This window comes from Mytilus galloprovincialis, chromosome 2, assembly GCF_965363235.1.
Source record: "Mytilus galloprovincialis chromosome 2, xbMytGall1.hap1.1, whole genome shotgun sequence".
In the NCBI taxonomy this organism is placed as follows: Eukaryota; Metazoa; Mollusca; class Bivalvia; order Mytilida; family Mytilidae; genus Mytilus; species Mytilus galloprovincialis.
Genome location: NC_134839.1, coordinates 24,772,047 through 24,795,085, shown reverse-complemented (window position 1 = coordinate 24,795,085; position 23,039 = coordinate 24,772,047). Strand labels below are relative to the sequence as shown.

Below are 23,039 nucleotides of genomic sequence, written 5' to 3'. Positions count from 1 at the left end.
ATGTCCGTGTAAAATTTGAAGTGATGTGTTTCTTATATACATAAATAAACAAATGCTATGAGTTCTTATATCAATGCGATACTTTTAAAATATCATAGCGGTGTTTTTGTTATATCAATATTAGTACTTATTAGTATTAATATCAGACTGCTGTACCAATATTTTGACAATTTTACCTATTATGTCAGCAAAACTAATCAAATAAGGGTTTAATAAACAATGTCGTAATCAAATAGCTAAGTATCAAAATGATTGTTCACATATATAACATTTAGCAAATTTTATAATGAACGCACAGAAATAATACATATCCGATATTCTCGCAACGCACGCATGGAAGACTTTCTTTATTGATAACAATGAAACTAACTTGTGACAAAGATGAATCATACTGTCCTCGTTCAGATTGATTCCACAAAATCTGACCTGTACTTTTGAATCTCCTTTTTTATACAAATAAGACCGTTGGTTTTCCTGTTTGAATGGTTTAACACTAGTAATGTTTTTGTTCCTACATAGCGTGGTGTTCGCCAGGGGCGTAGCTAGGTATTCAGTCAACTGTAGGCACCAATCGGCAGGGGGTCTGGGGCCGATTAAGGCCCCCACCAGGTCCAGGACAGAGCCCTTGAAGGGGTTCAGGGGTCGAAGCCCTCGACGGAAAACGGTTTTCAGCGTTTTAGCTGCAAAATTTTATGTACAAAAATATTAAATTTACTGGTTATTTAATCATAATAATTATAATATACATGATGAAAAGCTCGAAGAATTATGAATAATGTACCATGTTCATCTGACTGGTGAATTGAATAACGCAGTACAATCCGTAATATATATATATATATATATATATATATAAAAAATATACAATATGCATTGCCATTGGCGGATCCAGGGGGAGGGGGGTTCCGGGGGTTGGAACCCCCCTTTTTTTGGCCGATCAATGCATTTGAATGGGGACATATAGTTGGAACCCCCCCCCCCCCTTTGTCCTGGGTTGGGAACCTCCCTTTTTAAATTGGCTGGATCCGCCCCTGATTGCCCAGCGTAGATCAGCATATCCCTTTAACTAAGCAGTGCACTCTGTTTGCTATTATCATATCTATTCCGTTCTGATTGATATATACGTTTAACTTATTTAATACTAGTAGTAAATAATGATGATCCTTCTTTAAAAAAAAATAGGCACGTGAACAATGATACTACTGTATAATAGAACTATCCTTTTGGCTAGACATCAATCATCAATCTTTTGAATCTTTAACCTTCATCCTAGCCACACAAATACATACAGCCATAGTCGATGCCTAACAAAATTCAAGAAATTCGTATTTCTTTATATCCTCTACTGTAAAATCCCTACCTGCTTAGGAATTTTGAATAATTGTCAGAGGCGGATTAAGGGGGGGGGCACAGGGGGCCCGCCCCCCCCTTTTTGGGAAAAAATTTGGTTACTTATATAGGGAATCACTGAAGCGTGACTGGAGCGGGCCCCCTCTCAGGTCAGTCAGTGGGCCCCCACTTATGAAAATTTCTGGATCCGCCACTGATTGTGACCATTAAACGCAGATTTGAGAGTCCTCAAAATTACTGGAAGCCAGTTGATTGATTGATTTTTTTACAACCAGCGTCAAATATATATGCAAGTTCAGGACCGTTGAATTTTTTTTGCCAATAAATACAATTTGGAGCTAGGTCCTATAATAGGTGTCGTCCAGGACGAAGGTCTGGAAATTTAAAAATGCCATGCATTGGAAAATGAGGGATTATTGGATAGGAGCAGAAAATTTGCCTTTCAGTAGACCAACTACGAACTCATCAAAGAGTTGCATTTTCTCTACAACTAAGCATCGGATTTAGTCCCCATTCTGACCAGACGTGACTGCGTATTTATACATCCTGCACAGCCAAACGGACGACCAATATTTGCAAGTCGGGTGAAGACAAAGTGGAAAGATGGTTGAAAACTAACAACAACTAATTAAAAACTCATGTGTCTAAGTTTAGGTTCATTCAAGTTTTTCTTGGTAGAAGTGAAATGATCTGAACCAAAGTTCTAGTTTATAGTTTCAATATAAGGTAAAATCGTAATAACATTCAATTCTATCCAATATTCAATTCACTAAGGACGAGAGACTAGTGTACACATGACATTCGATAATTAAAGAGTTTTGACAACTTCACCGGTTTTCATCTACAGATAAAGTTGTTCATTATTTTTTTTAACAAAAAAAAACTATTTGTAAAAAAAATATGTGTAGGCACGTGCCTAAAGTGCCTAACGGCAGCTACGCCCCTGTTCGCTGTGAGCCAAGGCTCCGTGTTTAAGGCCCTACTTTGATCTATAATGGTTTACTTTAAACAATTATTACTTTGATGGCAAGTTGTCTCATTCGAACTCATGCACCATCTTCTTATATCTATAAATCTTAAAAAAATTTCCCGTTATAAATAACTACTTTCCAGTCCTCAAACTGAACGATCTAAATGTATGAATATAGAAAAGATATATACACATTTCTAACGTCAAAAGACATTTACATCTTATTTATTTGTGTTCTTTTAACACATTTTTTTTAGTACTCATTGAAGAAACGAATTTATAACAAGCGATACGGATTGTTATTTTATCTAAATTTATAAATATAAAAAATATATACACATTTCTAACGTCAAAAGACATTTACATCTTATTTATTTGTGTTCTTAACATTTTCTTTAGTACTCATTGAAGAAATGAATATATAACAAGCGATACGGATTGTTATTTTGCACTAATAAATGTTCGTGTATTTATACGATCGGTTACTAGTCAAAAACGAAAATCAAATCTCTGTGGCAACAATACATCGGAATGCCCTCACGGTCATCGCGATGTAAAATAGCGTCCACTTGGCGAGCTGAAATTGTATCAGAAGTAATGTCCAATTTATAGTCTGAGGCTGCTCAGTTGGTATCTTCAAAGTTTGGGACATCAGCATTTGTGCATTTTAATTTGTTTGGAGTATTTATTTTACCATTTGAATATTCATTGTAATTTGGAGCTGTATTGGATTGGATTGTTTGAATGAATGTTTGGCTTTTAAGTAATGAAATTTTTTGTCTATTTCGATATTACCAAGGTGGATAGGCTATAGCAGTGTGACCAGTATATTAGAATCTAATAGGTCGGTAGACTATTTGCAACCACATTGAAGTTCCGCCATTACATCATCACTTCAAATAGAATTAGTCGGATAGACCATGTGATTGGAAACAAAAGACTGAACAGGTTGTTAACACTTTCAACTATCAATATGGTCAAGCAGCATTTTCGAAATGATAAGTTTATGTAAGCGTTAATTTTGTTACAGTTACGAAATTTTAGTGATAGTGATCCTAAAACATTAAACCGGTCATGATCTAAGTTTGTGAATTATGTTTGCAGATTTCTTGACATGCATTGTGACGTGTTATCGTATTCATTTTATATTAGAAAACTATAGCAGTTATATTAGAAAAGTATCGCATTCATAAATTTTTGATATTAAAAAATCATCGCTATGATATAAGACAAATATCGCATTGATATAATAAAATATTGCAGTATCTTTGACTTATAATAGGTGATGTTGGCTTAGCAAACAATTGAATTCATCTCAATTGCATTCCATTGAATTTGCTACATGATATTTATAGAATGTGTACACCTACAAATGATAAATCGTGCATTTATGTTTAATTTATTCAACAATTCAATTTTCTCGTTTAAATACATATTGCTTGTTATTACATAAAATAATTCATGGAATTTATACGCCAGACGTATGTTGTGTTAAATGTCACCCTGTTTTAAGAAAAGAGTCATTACTTTATGCCGAGAAATCTGCCTTTCTTCGTACAAATGCTAACATTCGTCTGAAATTTCCCACAATGCAACTCGTTGATATAAGACAATATCGCTCGTTGATATAAGAAAAGTCTTTATCGAATCGCTTCTTCCATAGACTGTGTGTGTTTTTAATGTCTCTTTGTAAAAAATTTTATACATGTAAAATACATTTACATGTTGATTGGAATAGAATGAATTTTTATTGGTTTATAAAACAATACAGATTAAGATCGATTACCAGGTGAAACTTCTGCATGATCTGTGTTTTTAAAGAATAGGTACAAATATATGTGTAATGTCGATAATGTTGATATACATCTATATTTGTGTACTCTTCATTCCAACTTAATACAGTACTTACAATAACATTTCTTGTGAATTTATGTGTTTTTTTTCCCCTCTCCTTTTCAAAACTGTCTTTTTGTGAATTTATTTAGCAACAAATTAAACTATTTATATTTCAATACCATACAATATATGTATCTGTTTCAATTAAGGGAAATAGACAATGTGCAATGTGTTTACCCCCCCCCCCTTTTTCATCGTTCCCGGCAGGAGAAATGATTTGACATTTTCTTACAATTCATCAATAATTTAATTTTGGATGTAACGCGTCTTCTGATTGGCTGAGGTTATTTTGTTATGAGCCCATAGACATAATTTAGTCATGTGACCGTGACGTCATCAACGTTTTTTCATGGTTTTCTACGGTTTAAAATGGAATTTAGAATTAAAGTATAAGAAATGACTGTAATATTTTTTCTGTCTATTCGAAATAACATAAAAAATGTGGTGCACACTGTTAAATAACTCGCTACTCGCGTTATTCAGTGTGCACCATTTTTTTTTATGTTATTTCTTCATAGACAGAAAAAATATTACAGTCATTCCTTAATTAATAAAATGCTATTTTATTTTCCTAAGATCTACTTTGTAACATAATCTGGGACTTTCACATTTTTCTAAAAGCCCAAGTATGTATACAGTTATATATTTTTTTGTATTTTTCTTGTTTCAATTACTATGTACATGAATGAGGCTAAAAATACGTCACCATTTATAAGGATATGAAGATGCTTTACAGATATTAGAATTATGTGCAAAAAAGTAAGCCTGGAAGCGAGGCCAAAAAATATAGAGGTGATGTTGTTGGTTGTTTAACGTCCAGTATCAGATATTTGATGCATGCTAATGACGAATATAATAAAGATCAATTGACAGGAAAATTAAGTATAAAGTGAAATAGTGTAGTATGGAAATATAGAAACTATGATCTAACACCCCCCCCCCCCCCAGACATCAAGGTTCTGGATCCGCCCCTGTTGTGTAAAGTATTATATAAGTTTTTTATTCGAAGAAAGTTATTTTCATAGTTAATATATTTTGATCAGAATTTACAACTGTTCTTTAACGCAAATATTTTTACCATAAGAAAATTTTAATACAGGCAATATTATTGAATAATTTTTCGAGCTAATTACATTGTCTACGTTAATTTTCACCATAGTCAAGAAATTGTTCATATATTCAGATTTTTAATTTGTTTTAAAACTTTGATATAAGAAAATTTTACAAACTACTATATATAAGAAACAACTTTAATGAGTAATGTTTAGTTGTTTTAACTATTGATCATTATTATATAAAGTTATTATAGCACGCCTTTTACGAATTAACTTATTTAATTCACGAAAAGCGAAGCTATATGTTAATGAGTAAGGCGTGTCTATATATGATTTGTAATATTAATGGGCTATGACACATGTCAAAGGTTAAACTCTGACCAATAAAGCTTGACTGCACTTTTCAATATGTCAATCAAATAGTGGCGTGATACTATCTGATTTCCAGAAAATTAACACATGCAGCAGATGTCAGTTGGAATTGTTTGTCCGATAAAGGTATGTTTAAAATTAAAAGAAGTGTTGCCGTGGGATTCATACTCGATAGTCATTTATGTATTATTGAATATTTTTCTTCCCAAAAATTCTTGAAAAAGGGGGGTGGCGGGGTAATGCAAAATTTTATTCTCTGTTTATTTGCCCTCAAATCCGAAAAAAAGACGTGTAGTTTCTATGGACGTTGTGATAACAAGGAAATCCCTTATACCAATAAAAAAGGTAAATCAAAATCTTCTTTCATTCCAAAAAAACTGGAGAAAGATCGTTTAATTGATTGCAAAGGGTTGCGTGTTGAATGTGTGCAAGATCCAGGGACAAATGTTTGAAGCATTTTCAATACACGGAAATATACCTTTATGAAATTAAGAAAATTACTAATTAAAACATCAAGTGTCATATATTTTTTTAGACTATTATTAATTTTGACATGTTAAAACATGTATCCATGCAAAACAACTGTAGAATTTTTTTTAGTCATATCTATTTCAATTTGTTTAAATCTTTCATTGAGGGAATGACATTTTAACTATAAGAAGGAAGGAGGGGTATGGTTTTCTTTTTCTAAAAAGATATTCTTATCCCCAATTTGATGAGAGAGAGAAAATATTTTGGTCAAGCAGATGACAAAAAATTCTGCATCCAGATTTCCCCCTATCTTATAGTTTTAAATATTGAAAAAAAATAATTTGATTGTTAGCGTTGAAAAACTAAATTAGATTGATAGCGCTTTGCGCGTAAAACAAATTTTCGACTCAGACATTAAACCATAGCCCACTTTGAAGTTAAATGGTAACTCCCTAATTACTATCCCAAGGAGGCGGAGCTAGACTGTGCAACTTTTGAGATAGAAGTTAATGCACTGATTTAAGCTCCTCCCATTTTTTGTTATTCAAACGAGAATCCGTTGATTGTAGAGTGAAATAACTAAAAAAATATTCACTCCTCTAAAAATAACCGAATTAACTCACTAGAAGATCAAAGGAAAATTTACCATTCATGTTACAAATACTGTTAGTGTCTAATAAGTCAGTATTTATGGCTGGATATTGATCGTTTTATGTGTAAATATTATAATTGATGTACAAAATGTATATGTTTTATGGCAATCAATATGTGACACTTTAATAAACAAATTTATATCAATAGCGTTACTCCGGTGGCTATACAGGTAATAAAAAACGATATGGTATATATTCTTTTGGAGATGACCCCACATCATATTGTATTCAACTTTCACCCAACACGAGCGCCAACAATAGTATCGACTTTTCTAAAACGTTTATTTTATTTTGACACCATACATCGGGAGCTCATCTGTTTCAAAAGCATGTGTTATAGTTCGTGTAATAGAGTAGTTAATTCATCATTACTCAAAATTCCGTTTGGAAAGTTATCAATTTCTACCGCTTTAACAAGTGTAACACTTCGAAGAGCTTGTTTAGTTTCTTCTAAGGAGATCTGATCATTAATTGTGTTGGCGGTGTGATCATTTTATGTAATTTGGGAAATAAAAAAAGTACCAATATCAATGTCAATTCAGTTCTTGTTCCCATCTTCAGTTCAATTTTCCTATTCCGTCTATAAATTCATAGTTCGCTTTATTAGAATACCCAAAAAAGGTGGGATACTCTTCTTTCCATCTTCCAATAATAATATTTGGATCATTAGAGTAACCACATTCGTTTAAAACAACACCATCAAATACTGTTTTTATATATTTCCAGATATAAGTAAGTAGAGTAAGTAAATTTTATTTAGAGTCGGCATATATATACACAATAACAGACAAAACATGAGCTCTGATGAGCTCTTTAACCGACTATCACATATATAAACAAATCATGCAGCATCGTGCAAATACTACTAGTATCAAATAAAAAAGTGAAAAAAAGCATGCAAGTATAATGAAAACAAATATATTTGATCTGTGAGCCTCCAGAGTCAAAGTTCATGTGGCAAGCGCCTCTATGTGCATTGCACAGGGGAGTCAGCAAATCACGTGAAGATCATAAAATAATATCAAACTAAAAGCATAAAAACAATAAATAATAATAAAAAACAATAAGGTCTTTCCTCGCGTAGAGGAAAGATCTTAATAAATATAAGTACTAGCATTTAGTGGCAGATGTATTCAATAAATGCATAAAAGCAGAGCAAAATGCCATTATAAAAAGAAAGAAAGAAATTTCAGCTTTGAGACAGCACTGGATGGAAACGACATGAACTGCAGTTTCATTTTTGACACCCACACCAGGAATTTATATAATTCCTAAACTGGTCAAAAGAAGTCATGAGTCTAGTCTCATTAGGAAGGGAGTTCCATACTTGTGCTGCCTCAAATCTAAAGGATCTTTTACCATAACTTGAGGTTCTAGGTCTAGGTACCTCAGCAGTATTCACATACCTGAAATTATATAAATTGTTTTTTATTACAACTAAATCTTGAATAAATAAAGGACATTTTTTATTAATTATTTTAAAGGTCTCCAAGGCAATTGAGCGCATTCTACGAGTTTTTAATGATGGAAGATTTGAAATCTGCAAGAGTGTTTCGTATGAGCTCTGATGGTCTTCATATGATAAATAAAGCGAAGCGCTCGTTCTTTTTTTTTCTATTTTTCTGGTATTTTGTTCCCCACAGAAATGCCAAGTCAAAGGGCAGTAACTAAAGCTAGACATAATAAAAGAGTAATAAATGGTGAGTTTACTCAGTTTGTTAAGATGTTTCCCAATTCTTTTCAAAACATTTAATTGCCTTGCAGCCATTTTACAAACATTTAAAATACTAGTATGTAAATTGAAGTTTAATTTAAAATCAATTGTAACTCCAAGTAGTTTAACCTCATCCTCACATGATATAGAAATACCATTCAAATCAAACACAATCTTTTTATCATGTGTTTTTTTGCCAAGAGAGATAGCTTGAAATTTCTCTGGGTTGGCCTGCATTTTATTGGAAGAAAACCACTGTATTAAATAATTGCTGTCTTCCTCAAGAGCAGAAATTACATCTTGTAAGGAATTTCCAGACTTTGACAAAGTATTGTCATCAGCATAATTATATAAAGAACATTTTTTTTACAAAAAAGAAAAAAATCATTTATAAAAATATTAAATAGGATGGGTCCAAGGATGGAACCTTGTGGTACCCCTTTAAATATGTCAAGCAAACCACTTAAATTTTGGTTTACTTTCACACACTGTTTTCTTTTTGTTAAATAACTATATAACATATCAAGTGAGGATTTGGAGAGACCATAAGCTGTTAGTTTCAGTAGCAGTATTAGTAAGTCATGGGGGAGACAGTGAAATGCTTTTGACAAGTCCATAAGGATAGCTGCAAGGTATTTATTTTGATCTAAGGCTAACTTCCAATCTTCAATCACTCTTAATAAAGTTGACTGACATCCAAAACCTGATCTAAAAGCTGCCAAAAATGGATTGAAGATTTTATCAAAGTACTGTACTAATTGTACTTCTATGGTATTTTCAAAAAATTTAGAAATAGCCGGTAATACACTTAACGGTCTATAATTACCCTTTTCTAATACACTATTCTTTTTGGGAATAGGTGCAAGTTGCGCTTCCGTAAGACGGTCAGGGAAGATCGATGATGATAATGATAAATTAACAATATCTGTAATAGCAGGTTAAGCAAAATGCAGTAATTTAGGTGAGATACCATCAGTGGCGTTTGTAGCTTTACTTTTACGTATACGTTTCTCAATATTGAGATATTGTCGAGAAGAGAAAATAACACCAAAATACAAAATATATGTCACTATATATATAATTTTCTTTATGAGTACTAGTCTCGATAATCCAGACACTCCATATGCATATGTAGAGTCTGGATTCAATCGGTTCGAATGACTGTAATGAGAGGGCGTGTCCAAATATGCAAACACAAGCGTGAGATATTTTCGAAATGTTTCTAGACTTATCGTTCCTTTGCGGTAAGGCAGCAACCATTTGATTTTCTGGGGGGGGGGGGGGGGGGGGGCTATGGTTTTTTTTTCTGGACAAATTTTTTTTTCGCCTGCGGCGAAAACCATTCTATTTTTTTCGCAACAAGTCGAAAACAATTTTTTTCTTTCAATTTTAGCATTACATATAGTGGCAGCTGAGGGTGAAACAAACAATTTTTTTTTCTCAGAATCAAAAACAAATTATTTTTTTCTCCAAAAACTGGAAACAAACTTTTTTTTTCAAAAAAAACCATAGCCCCCCCCCCAGAAAATCAAATGGTTGCTGCCTAAAACTAGATAAAAACAAACGGAGGAAGTAGCAAACACCATGCCTGAAATTTGCAAAGCTAGGTAATTATATCTGAAGTTTTGTGCATTTGTAAATATACTTTGAAATACTTCATTATATCTAATAAGAACTAGGTACCTTTAATGAAATAAAACACTGCATACTCAAGTACATGCATTCATTTTTTTTAGATACGTCTGTTTGTTAATTTACAGTCTCCTTTATCATTTATGTTATTATGATCCTAAAAACTCAGTGCATTTTACAAAAAATGAGATATTCATATCTTGTTGAAAAAAATTGTCTAACAAAGCAGCACTTGGGAGAAGTAAAACTGAGAATTTATGATTAGTGCTTGTAAAATCAAAATGCAAACATACAGGAGTCTTCTAAGCTCAGTTTCTTTCGTCAAGTCTACAAAATGGGTCAAAGACCATCACTAAACAATTTAAATTAAATAGAGAAGCAATATGCAAAATAAGCATAAGTGCACATCCTTTAATGATTGAAAGGGGAAGACATCATATAAATATTTCTATAGAGGGAAGATACTGTCCTGTCTGTAAAGTGGGTCTCATTGGGGTCTAAGCGTGACGCAGGATTGGCGATTATTTGTAAGCGTGACAAGCGAAAGGCAAATTATTGTGTTGTGAAAAAGGGGAATGAGGTATTGCGGGACCCGCGAAATGACAAAAAAATGAGAATTGCTAACGTATATAGTGTAAGCGGGATATGGGAATCTGACAAAACAGTAAGTGGGATCCGGGATCGGAACCCCCCATTAAGACCCCCTGTTAAAATGGGGAGATTGAGGATGAACAACAATTCTTATTAAAATGTAAAAGATTTACCTCAAAGCGAGAAATATTAGAAAATAAAACAAATGTTATATATTTCAAATACAGCGTAACATTACCGTTGATGAAAAAATATTTCTTGTGAGTTGAATAAATTTTATCATGTTTTAGTTTATATAATAGTGTATTGCTATATTTTATCATTTCATTGTTTCAGATCGGACCAAGCTGTTAAAAACAATTATCTTTTGGGTTTTTCAGTTAAAATATTCAATCTTTTACTCATACCAAGCTATGTATTTACATCAAATCAATTAAAAATCAACAATCATGATTTTCCAAATATTCAACTGGAATTTGAATTTAAATTGGGCGCGAACGTGTAGAGTGCGAACGGACCTTGGGTGCGAATGTGCGAGGTGCGAACGTGTAGGGTGCGAAAGTATATTGGGCGCGAACGGACCTGATACCAATTCTAGCTCAGCATTATTACTTAGACTGTCTTCCTCTTTCATATCAGAGTGTCTAAATATAAGATATAGTGAACTTATATGATACATCATTTTGCAACTTTTCATAATTTAGTATGATATGTTATCATGGAACCTTTCATTCTACCATGTCAATTATTAGTTATATGTAATGCCATAGGTCTTAACCATTTATTGTTAATGAGTTTGTGCCAATAAAAATATTTGTATTTGTATTTATCATTATAAAAGTTACAATTTTGTCATTTAAAGATTAAATATTTATTTTAGATCAATTTTGCACATCTTAGAGAGAAATTAAAACAAATGGAATGTGGCAAAGTGATGAGTGCTGAATATGGAAATTGTTTGAACAGCAGTTAGTATACAACTGCATGTTGCCTTTATTTGATAAATTTAATGATATGATGAATCGTTAATTGTTTATTTTAAACTGACTTTTAAATAACCAAGAATTTCCAAAACAACATGTAAAAATGTACATGTAGTTTCTTTCATTTACAAGCTGATTTAATCATTTATAATGTGATCAAGCACAGAATCCTATATAAAGTGGTGGTCCAAAGATTTGAAAATCAAATATTTTAAAGGACTGATATATGACTTTGCTTATTTTTTTTATAGAAGTTATAGTTCATTATAGTAAGGACCAGCAGGTTTTCTTGCAGGACCATCAGGGGAAAATATTTTCAAGATTGAAGAACTATATAGTCTGCAAGCATGCATACCACAACTCACTGATCAGTGATTTTTTTGGTATTTCAGATCATAGAAAATTGCCAGATATTATGATGATCTTATGAGGTGGGATAGGAGGGGTCCTGATCCCGAATTCCCCTACTTTAAAAAACGAAATCCCAAGGTCCTGAATTTAAATAAAGTAAATCTTGACGTCCCAAAATCCGAAAAAAAAGATTCCCGGATCACGAAAGGGTCAATCCCGAAATCCCGAGCTTAAAAAAACCCGATCTCGGATTCCCGATAAAGGTCCTATCCCCCTGTCTTATCAATAAAAGATATATTACGGTAGTAATCTTTTATTTTGTTCTAACCACAACCATATTTGGCAATGAGTGAATATAATTTTATCAATTCATAATTGCTATCAACATGATCAATATAACATGTATTATGGCTGTGAGGTATTATTCATTATTTTGCAACCCTGCAAATTAAAACAGATCTAGAGACATTGTTCATTGTATACTCATTAAAATTTACCTTTTATAATGATAAATTGTTACTCATAAAATTTGATAGTTTTTAACTAATGATTATTCCATTATTGTATTTTCTAGCACTTCCTTTTAAAATGATGGAGTTGCAAAATTTACCACGGTTCTATGGTCAACTAAAGGAGACTAATTTCATTTATCAAAGGACAGGAGACTTTCCATGCCTCAAGACTTTAAAAGCTGAAATTGTAAGGCTTTAAGGAACTAATGTATATGCATATGGTATTATCTTAAGTTTCCATAAAAAACATTATAAAGTATAATTTAAGTCTTTAACTTTTTTATTTAAACATATTTTTAAGAAAAATAAAATGTTTTAACTTTGTTCAATGCATCTGCTCTATGGTCAGGTTGTTGTCGCTTTGACACATTCACCATTTCCTTTCTCCGTTTTACTTTTATAATTTCTTCAATTGGAAGAAATAAAGCACATAATTTGTACACAATAACCTTTTTGATTTAAGCTTTCGTATGAACCTTTCTTTCAGATCATTACATGAAGCTTACACTGTTTGAAGAGATGTGGGTATATGCCAATGAGACAGCAACTCAACTACAAGAATAACCAAAGGAACAAATCAAGATACTTTTTTAACTGTCTAATCAAACATAATGCTCCCTACAGTCAAATACCAAACAATTAAAAGAGTACATGCATGCAGTAATTCTTTAAATACATGATGTTTGTCTCCAATTAATAAAGCAGTTGTCTGAATTTGTGTCATATCTTTGTAGGGAAATAAGATGCAGAGAACCATTCATGAAGTGTATACATGAAACAGATATTTACAATGTTCTTTAGAGCTATAACTCTAGCCCTTAAGATTACATTACACTACTATTGCTTGCTAATTCTACTATCAACAGTAAAAGAGAGAAGATTCAGGACTAAGAGTGATTTTTGCAGTTTGCTGTGGATGAAATTTGGATGTATTGATGAAATTAATACAACAATAACAGTTAATTCTTTGAACAAGAAAAAGCTGTGCAATGGTGCAAAACAAAAAACTTATGAACCATAAAATGATTAAATCTGTGTTGAGTTTTCAATTTTTATAAAAGTGACAACATTTACCTACATGTAATGAAATATAATAAACCCCAAAGATGCTTTTATTTAGATTGATTGTAAAGTTTACATGTCTGGCTGGCATGCATCATCTGTCTTTGTTCATGGTTCAAAAGTCAGCGTAACTTTTCAAATCAATGGTGGATACTCCTCTAAAATATTAGAAACAAAATGTCTCTAAATGTCTATTTGGTTTATGGAATGATTGTATGGTGAACAAGTCTGCCAGGCTTGGTTTATCTGTCAGACCTTGACCTCATTGTTATAACCATTTAAAATATCTTTAAAATTGTAGTAAACTTTTATCTGTTAAACGAATAATATAAAATCATTTAAGCAGGAAACACATTTCAGCTTGATTTAGGCATCAATCTCTTGGTGAAATTTCTTATTTTACAAGTCTTGAAAAAAGAATTTCTCGCTTCATTGAAGACCTGTTGGTCAGAGGGGGATTTAGGGGGGGGGGGTAGGCCCCCTTTTTGGGGAAAAATTTGGTTGCCTATATAGGGAATCACTGAAGCGTGACTGGAGCGGTCAGTCAGTGGGCCCCCACTTATGAAAATTTCTGGATCCGCCACTGTTGGTGACCTTCTGCTGTTGTTTTTTCTATGGTCGGTCTGTTGTCTCTTTGACACATTCCCCATTTCCATTCTCAATTTTATTCAGTGCAGAATATTCTATTTCAATAACAACTAAATATGACCATATTGCTTTCAACAATGAGACAAACCAACATTGCATAGTCAGCTATAAAAGGCCACAAAATAGAAATGTGTAACAATTCCAGAGAGAAAACAAAGTCTGATTTATGTTAAAAATGAATTAAATGCAAACATGATATACAGCCACTGAAGAACAAGCACATTCAGAATTCAATAGTGGTTGGTCAGCGCCAAACCCCCTTTTAACCTGGGACAAAGATTTAACAGTACCATAGATGAATTTGAACTAGGAAAATCAGTTGATTAGGACAACTTGTTTTGTATTTACTGGCAGTTACCGAAACAACTTGTAAAAATATCTGTTTCTAAAGACTAAAGTATCAATCAGCACACATCCAATCAATTTAAGTGTAAAGCTGTCATTAACAGTCTAATTTATGACTGCAACAAGAAATATTACAGAAATCCACTGAAATTACTGGGTCAAGTTAGAGAAATTTGTAAGCATCAAGAATGTTCAGTAAAGTACTATCTACTAACACATCACCATCACCAAAACACAATTTTCTCATGAACCCATGTGTCCTTTGTTAGATATGCACATAGACCAAGGTGAGCGACACAGGCTCACAAGAGCCTCTAGTTAAATTTTTATTCATTTGGTTATGTCGGATCTGGTTTAGACTAAACGGTAATAATTGTGTTCATTGATGTCGTATGGTGGGCTACAATACTTAAACCAAGGACATTTCTTAGATATTTGTGGACCGAGTAATAGTTGAGCACTTTTTCAAATATCCGTAAAATTTTCTAAATTTTCCCGTTTTCTATGTCATGAATTAAAATATACTACAACTCACTTTTTTTGCTATTTTCTATCAATTTCAAGTTAAGTTTCCACATCGGTCATACTAATTTATTTGACCTTGTTTATTAATTCCCTACTCTGCCTTAGTGGTCATCATTACTTTTTCTCTAATTTTTTTTTGGTTAATCACTACACGCATATACAAACAAATGGACAGCGCTGTTTTCTTCTCAAAACCAGTGAGGCCGTCAACAAGGAGCAACATTGAACAATTGCATCTTTTTCGTGCGATGATAAATCCATTCCCCCCTCTTTCTTCCCAAAGATATAGAGAGGGGCCTTTACCATCGCATGAAACTATTTGCCGTGTAAAACAGCGATACAATGTTAGCTTTTAGAAAAAATCTGTGTAAACTGAAAGACTTACAAAAATTGAACTAGAAGTGTTTTATTAAATCTTGATATGTCAATGTGAAAAATATTCATTTTATTAATTTCAAATGCAACCCACCTCCCCAGCCGAATTATTCTAACTTAATTATATACAAAAAAAGCACCAGGAAGTTTAATTTTAAGTATACATGTAGCAGTTATGTCCAATTCTACCGTGTCAGGATAATAGCAAAACGGAAAACAAAATAAAGTCAATATGATTAAATCTATGAGGTTTAATTATTTACTTAGAAAGACCCTTTCCATTTTGGAAAGAAGATTGATTAGTTGTTAGGAAAATAGTGCATGCATTTTCCAGAAGGATAGTACACAACTCCTTGGTTTAACGTCACGGTCAAAAGTATACAAAAGAAAGAAAATAAATAAATCAGGTAAAACATTATTTTTTATATCAGTAATGAACAATCGGTATAGCTGCTTGGCATATACAGCTTGCATCCTCTGGAAAATGCATACATGAACTATTTTCCTAACAACAAATCAATCAGCTTTCCGAAAATGGAAGGGGGAGTAAAGGCACTATCATTAGTTGTCAAGATAAACACAATATTCGATATTGTATTGATACTGACAAATCAGTGATTTGTGTACCCATTAAAACCCCGATCATTTTTGTTGATATAATACACAAAGCGTGAATGCTTGTCAATATACATGAAGTGGTCGTGAGTTGCGTATCTAAAAAAATCACCGACTGTCTTAGAGGGGCCGATGCAGACTACTGTGGTAAGGCTATTCCCTATATAATCAGCCCATATATTTTTTCCGCATTAAAAAAAAAAACGAGAGTGGTGCCAGCAATAGGCTTAATTAAATCTTGCTTTTAAAAATAGGGTCAATAATTCATCTTTTGATGAGGTTGAGAATGGGTTCGAGATTTATAATGCTTCTTTTATACCAAAGGCAATATCAGAGACATATTTTATATGTCTTTGGCAATATATATATATTATTTTTAACCAAGGACTTATATGGAAATACTTATAGAATGAAAATATTTTGTTCATCTTGCTTTTAACACAAATCATTAAATGCATCTAAATAAAAGATAAAACTCTCCTCTTTAAAATAAAACATCACGATACACGTGCTCTTCGACCACGTTGTTGTTATTGAAGTAAGGGAGGATGTTATTATTCAACATGTAAATACCATCCAATCGCGTATTAGGAAAAAAAATCTTAAACTGAAGGCGAGGCTCATGAATATAACATCCATCTCTACAATTGGATCCAGACGTTATTGTAGGCTGTAGGAACGATAACTCTGGTGCATCGAGACTATATGAGTACATGTACAAATGTAATAACTATGTTTCATTAATAATAATTATGATCTTTTAATATCAATTCAGTCGTATATTTTATTATTATTTTTTGTTTGTCTTTTGTCCTTTTCAAGTTATCACACACACAAAAATATTTTTTTTCGAAGATATGCATTTTCATCACCCAACTTGAAAGACGGTTGTCAAGTACTTTTAGTAAAAAAAATAGCTAATCGAACACACCTACTCTGTTTTTGTGATTCATTAGATAGGTATTTCACTTGACCCATATATTTCATCTTTTCGTACTGTGATTTTTTTTTATGTTATAAAGTCAACCTGTAGCTTTGATATATAAAAATGATAGAATCTAAAGCGGGATGATGTATCAAATATGTGATTTTTTTTTATGTTATAAAGTCAACCTGTAGCTTTGACATATAAAAATGATAGAATCTGAAGCGGGATGATGTATCAAATATTCTTGTTTTCAGTGCGTGAACTGGTGACAAAATATTATCGCCCCTGTAAACAGTGGGCTCTTCTGACTAGAGGTAATCGGTAAAGAATAGCGGAAAATGGTGTACATTGTTTACGAGCTTGAAATGAGCTAACACAGACGAACTGAGACGTGTCAACGTAATGTGAATATGATAATGCACCAGGTAAATTATTAATTGTTAAGTTTATCACATCATCGTATCTCCATATGATAGGTAAATAAGTGAATTTTCGATTTTAAGTGTCGTCAGGGTTCAAACCTGGAATCATGCCAACCTTTCATTATTTTTTTTTAATACTAACCTATAGTCGGAACATCTTGATTTTCTCCCAATTTGTAAAGTTAATTATGCTGCTTGACATATATTTTTTTTGGGGAAAAAAATTGATATGCAGTCAAATGTGGCAGTTTTTAATATTTGTTGCTATGTGAAATAAAGGGAAGTAAATTAAAGTAAAAGAAGGCGCGCTTTTTCAAATAGTAAACAATTTAATTCAGATGCATTGTATTTTGTCAAATGATAAAGAATATCGTAGAAACTTGCTAGAAATTCATCTAATTTATAAAAGATACACAACATGACATACTGAAATCTGAAAAGGGGTAAAACCACCATACCTTGAACAAATTCAGTTAAAAAAAGGGGGGGGGGGGGGGTAAAATGCTACGAAATTTAGATTTCATTTATTTTTTGTCGACAGCCAAAAGATGATTTGACATGTAACTAACTACTTTTTCAATTTCATTGTAAAGTAAAATTGGCTTTTTTTGGGGTCTCTGTTTATTGTGGTCTGATGTTTTCAGGTTCTCTTTGGATTGCCAAATAATATTATAATCATCTAATTGAATGTTCAAATTATTTTGCAGCGATGGTGTGTATGGAAGGAAGACTGTCATAAAACCCAACAGTTCCGGATGGCCCTTTAAATAATTGCTTAACATCAATAGCGATGTAAGATTTAAGTGTTTGATTTAGCACAAGTTTAGCCAGGTTTTCCTTGTAATTGTGGCAGAAAAAACACTAGACAGTGTCATGCATTGAAAGGATATCAAACGGATATTTTATGGAATGATTCTCATACATATAAAATCATATGCATAGGAATGTGGAGCTAGTGTCTTTCATGCAGCAATTTTTAATTTCCAATATAAACTCTGAAAAGACAAGAGCATAGAAATGTATACCAATGAGAAACATTCTTTGTGAATAAAATCATTCCAAAACTTAAATGTGTCATTAGTGTTGCATTATTTATCAGTAGAGATAGTCAGATTCCTGTAAGATTGTCCAACTGATGGTTTTTGTTTGTAATCATTTTTGTAAATCTTAGTTGTTTTGACAATCCGGGCTGTGCATGTTGCCCGACTGCCCCTTTCAGTGTGAGACAATATTTTGTTTATGATAAACAAAATCACTGATTCAAGACTGGAGCGGACCCCTTTTTGGCAGTTAGTGCGAATCCTTTAGGTTTAAACCATTACATGTAATACGGGGGAGGGGGAAGATTTTTTTTTACAGAGTCAAACATTTTTCCTAATAATAATACATTGAGATTTAATATATACTTTGTTATATGTAGTGTGTATATTAAAGTATTGCCAACAAAATTCATCAAATTTGGGATCATAATATTGTTTAAGAAAAACCCTTAAATCATAAAAGTTCATAATCTTCTGTAACACACGTGCATGGTTAATTCGGATCACATATTTTCTATTCCGATGTTATAAGAATTCGAAGGTTCATATCATTTACAATATCATTCAAAAAAATTCTGGGATTTTTTTTTTTTAACTATCAACGTTGAACCTCGAGGTTACATTGTAGTAAAAAAAAATCCAATAAAAACGTTGAATGTAAATGATATGCACCTTTAAATCTTATATTGTAGGACTCATGTTGTTCAAACATAATGTGTTGATCAATTATGTTATGATGATTTTGATAAACTTCACATTAGGTAATCTTTCACGTATATTGATTACATTATATCGAGTTGTCCCAACGATATACTTGTCGGTGTGCTCGATCATACGAATTTACCGACATTCATATAGACAAAATGACACAACTTTGAAAAATTCTTGTGACGAAACTACATTTCGGAACACGTTAAAAATTGGATACCCAGAAAGCTACATTATTAAGGTTTGATATATATTTTTTTCAAAAAAAAAAGAAAAATATGCAGTCAAATGTGGCAGTTTTTTACACACCCCTATGTTGAACAATAGGTTGTTCAATTAACAGCATGTTTGGCAATTAAAAAATCATATATTAACACATTTAGCTTTAACATATACTTTATTTATAGTGGTTGTATAAAAGTTATATAATGGTTTTGTGTTTTAAGAGATATTCATCCCTATGCATATCGGGTTTTATGCGTAAATTGTCTCTCCTGTTTTTAGACCTTTTCTATCTCTTTCATAAGAAGAGTGACTTTTCTATTGTTCTAGTGTCACTGGAAATCCCACTGGTTTTGTACGATTTCAAGACAAAATATTCAACTCAAACAAGCCCTAACATAAAAAGGTGCACTCGATTTTCTCAATGATATTTTCTTCTACATTTGATAATACATGAATATTTTGATAAACAGGTGGTGTATTTAAAATTTCTATACATCATTTATTTATTATCATTTAGTTTTATAAAGCTTACATTGTTAGATAGAAATTTATTGATTAATTTTGTCATTCAGTATCACTATTTATTTTGTATGAAGGTTTACATACGGGGGTTGAAAATGTTAAAGATGTACATGTTTGAATCCACTAAAAAATTATGCAGAATTTCATATATAATATTAATTTATGACGTACTCAAACTTGAACAGTCAAATAAATAAGTGCTATAAATTAGAGACTTGTATATGATTATTAAAATGTAAATTAAAAGAAACCAGTGACCATTTATTTGCAGACTGACATTATAACCTGTTAAAACCACACACCTTCTGATGGTTGTCAATAATACCTTTTATGTATCATTGATATCCTTTAAGGTGTTCAAAATTATTGTCCAGACAAGACTTAGATACAGGCAAATAGATTGACTTCTGTGTAACCTCAGAACTTTGGAAAGGTGGTGTAATTGAGATGAGCTCAATTTTGACTGCAAGTAGTTTAAAAAGAAATTCACAAGTGTGAATTTTATTTGTGGATGATATGGGGTAAATTATTATTTTTTACAGGATTACTTTAAGCAAGCTAATATTGGACCAGAAAAAAACATATCTATGAGTTTCTCTTCGTATTTTACTGTCCTAAGGATTTAAGTCTTGTTACAGTGGCTATGTAACTGTTCTATTTCTATCTTGTTCCTAAAGGAGTCAGGGTAAACATACTGGTTAAAATCTGTGGGTGTCTGCCGTTCTGTCAATCCCATAAAATTTGGTCATGCTCTTGTCAGGAATTACACATCTAGAACTAGGTTTTTTTAAATTCTGAATCTGCCTTTGTGCTGGTATGCCTTACTGTGTGATGCTTTTTAAAATCTATCTCTCATCAACTTCATGTTTACAGTATGATTATGGTGGGGTAACATTGGTAAACAAAAGCCCACAGTTCAACTTTTTTTTAATTTGTTAAAATGCATTTTAAATGATCTCCACATTACTTTATAATATTCAAGACAAAGACAATTGGTTAAGTTAATAAATAGATATCTTTGAAATATCTGTATTTTCTTTAAGATCTTGTCAAGGAATTATACCTTGTAGTATCTCCCAACAATATCATTTGTATAATCTTTGATGACATATTCATTGAAATAACTTTCGGAATACTATATACTCATTTTTATTATCATTTGTATAAAAAAAAAGATAACTTTGTACAAGAAAGTTTAATTACAGTCAATCATAAATATGTAACATCAACAACCATACACATATTTTAAAGAGGATGAAACAAGAATGTGTCCCCAGTACAGGGATGTCCCATCTGCACTATCATTTTCTATGTTCAATGGACCGTGAAAATGGGGGGAAGTTTCTAATTTTGGAATTAAGATTAGAAAGATCATATCATAGGGAACATGTGTACTATGTTTCAAGTTGATTGGACTTCAACTTTAACAAAAACTACCTCGACCAAAAACTTGAACCTGAAGCGGAACAGACAGATGACCAAACGGACGAACGAACTATCGAATGGACAGACTCACAGACCAGAAAACGTAATGTCCATAAATGGGACATAAAAACAGTTTCCTTATGTCCTAACTGTTGGTAAATATGTTTCTGATATACAAGGAAATCTATTAATCAAAGAATTTCATAAATCATAATGTAACCATCTTTTTTGAGCATATTGGAACAAAAATGCTAAGATTAAGTGCCCCTTTTATTGCATCACCTCTCACATATATATTTAACAGAATGATAGATACTGGTATATATCCTTCATTACTGAAGAATGCTAAGGTAACACCAGTTTTCAAGGATGGTGACAAGCTTCTAGCAACAAATTACAGACCTATATCTGTTCTTCCAACTTTATCAAAATTAATAGAAAAACATGTTTCTAATAAAATGTACAAATATTTATCTAAACTTAACTTTTACACCCTACACAATCTGGTTTCAGGCCGCAACATTCTTGTCAAACTGCACTTATCAATATCATTGACAAATGGTTGCAAGAAATGAATGATGGTAATTTAAATCTAGCAATTTTATTTAAGGAATTAATGACGGTAATATTTTTTCTGTCTATGAAGAAATAACATAAAAAATTTGGTGCACACTGAATAACGCGCGTAGCGGGTTATTTAACAGTGTGTTACACATTTTTTATGTTATTTCGAATAGACAGAAAAAATATTAGTCATTTCTTATAATTTAATTCTAAATTCCATTTTAAACCGTAGAAAACCTTGAAAAAACGTTGATGACGTCACGGTCACATGACTAAATTATGTCTATGGTCTGATAACAAAATAACGTCAGCCAATCAGACGACGCGTTACATCCAAAATTAAATTATTAGATTTTAAAAAAGCTTTTGATTTGGTAGATCATGATATTCTTTGTTTAAGTGCCAGTCTGCCTAAGAATCAGGCAGTGGTGAAAACATGACAAAAAAACCCCACCCAATTTGACATTGATTTCAGTTCATAATATGTAGTTATGCACAAAAAACACATTCATTTCCGTGTTCTGTTTTGGTAATAGAAGATACAAGTTGGTTGAAATGCACTAGAAATTAACGAATAAAGGGAGATAACTCTGTAATTTGCTATCATTCTTACCAATTTTCTAACCTAGTTATTTGATATTACCAGACACACACAAACGAAAGACTAACACTTTTTAACTCAGGATGATGGTTAGTATTAAATAGCATGATTAGCTCGGTGGGTTTTTTCTGATCATGTTTTAATTTTTACCTAAATTGCCTGATTCTTACAAAGACTGGCACTTTAAACCTTAAAATTTATGGATTTAGTGAGGCTTCTGGTAATTTTTTCAAGTCATACCTCAATAACAGAAAACAGCAGGTAAACATTTGTAATATTTATTCTGAACAACAACATGTAAAATTTGGTGTCCCCCAAGGTTCTATACTTGGTCCCCTATTGTTTGTACTATTTATAAATGACCTTCCCTTATGCATTGAAAATTGTGAAACAGACCTATATGCTGATGACATCACTCTTCATAAATCTGGCCAAAACATAGAAAACATACATGATGATGTTCAAGAAGATTTATACGGGTTGA

The 23,039-nt window shown here is 32.1% G+C and overlaps 1 protein-coding gene and 2 long non-coding RNA genes across 3 annotated transcripts in view; 2 read left to right on the top strand and 1 right to left on the bottom strand.

The window, feature by feature from the left end:
* LOC143063206 (peroxisomal trans-2-enoyl-CoA reductase-like) overlaps positions 1–23,039 on the bottom strand; it is a 58,450-nt gene that overhangs the window by 18,764 nt on the left and 16,647 nt on the right. The window lies entirely within an intron of this gene.
* LOC143062180 (uncharacterized) lies at positions 12,578–13,585 on the top strand. The gene is made up of 2 exons (XR_012974595.1): positions 12,578–12,737; positions 13,285–13,585. It is a non-coding gene; the product is annotated as an uncharacterized LOC143062180 (long non-coding RNA).
* LOC143063199 (uncharacterized) lies at positions 17,293–18,541 on the top strand. Its single transcript, XR_012974972.1, has 2 exons — positions 17,293–17,473; positions 18,178–18,541. It is a non-coding gene; the product is annotated as an uncharacterized LOC143063199 (long non-coding RNA).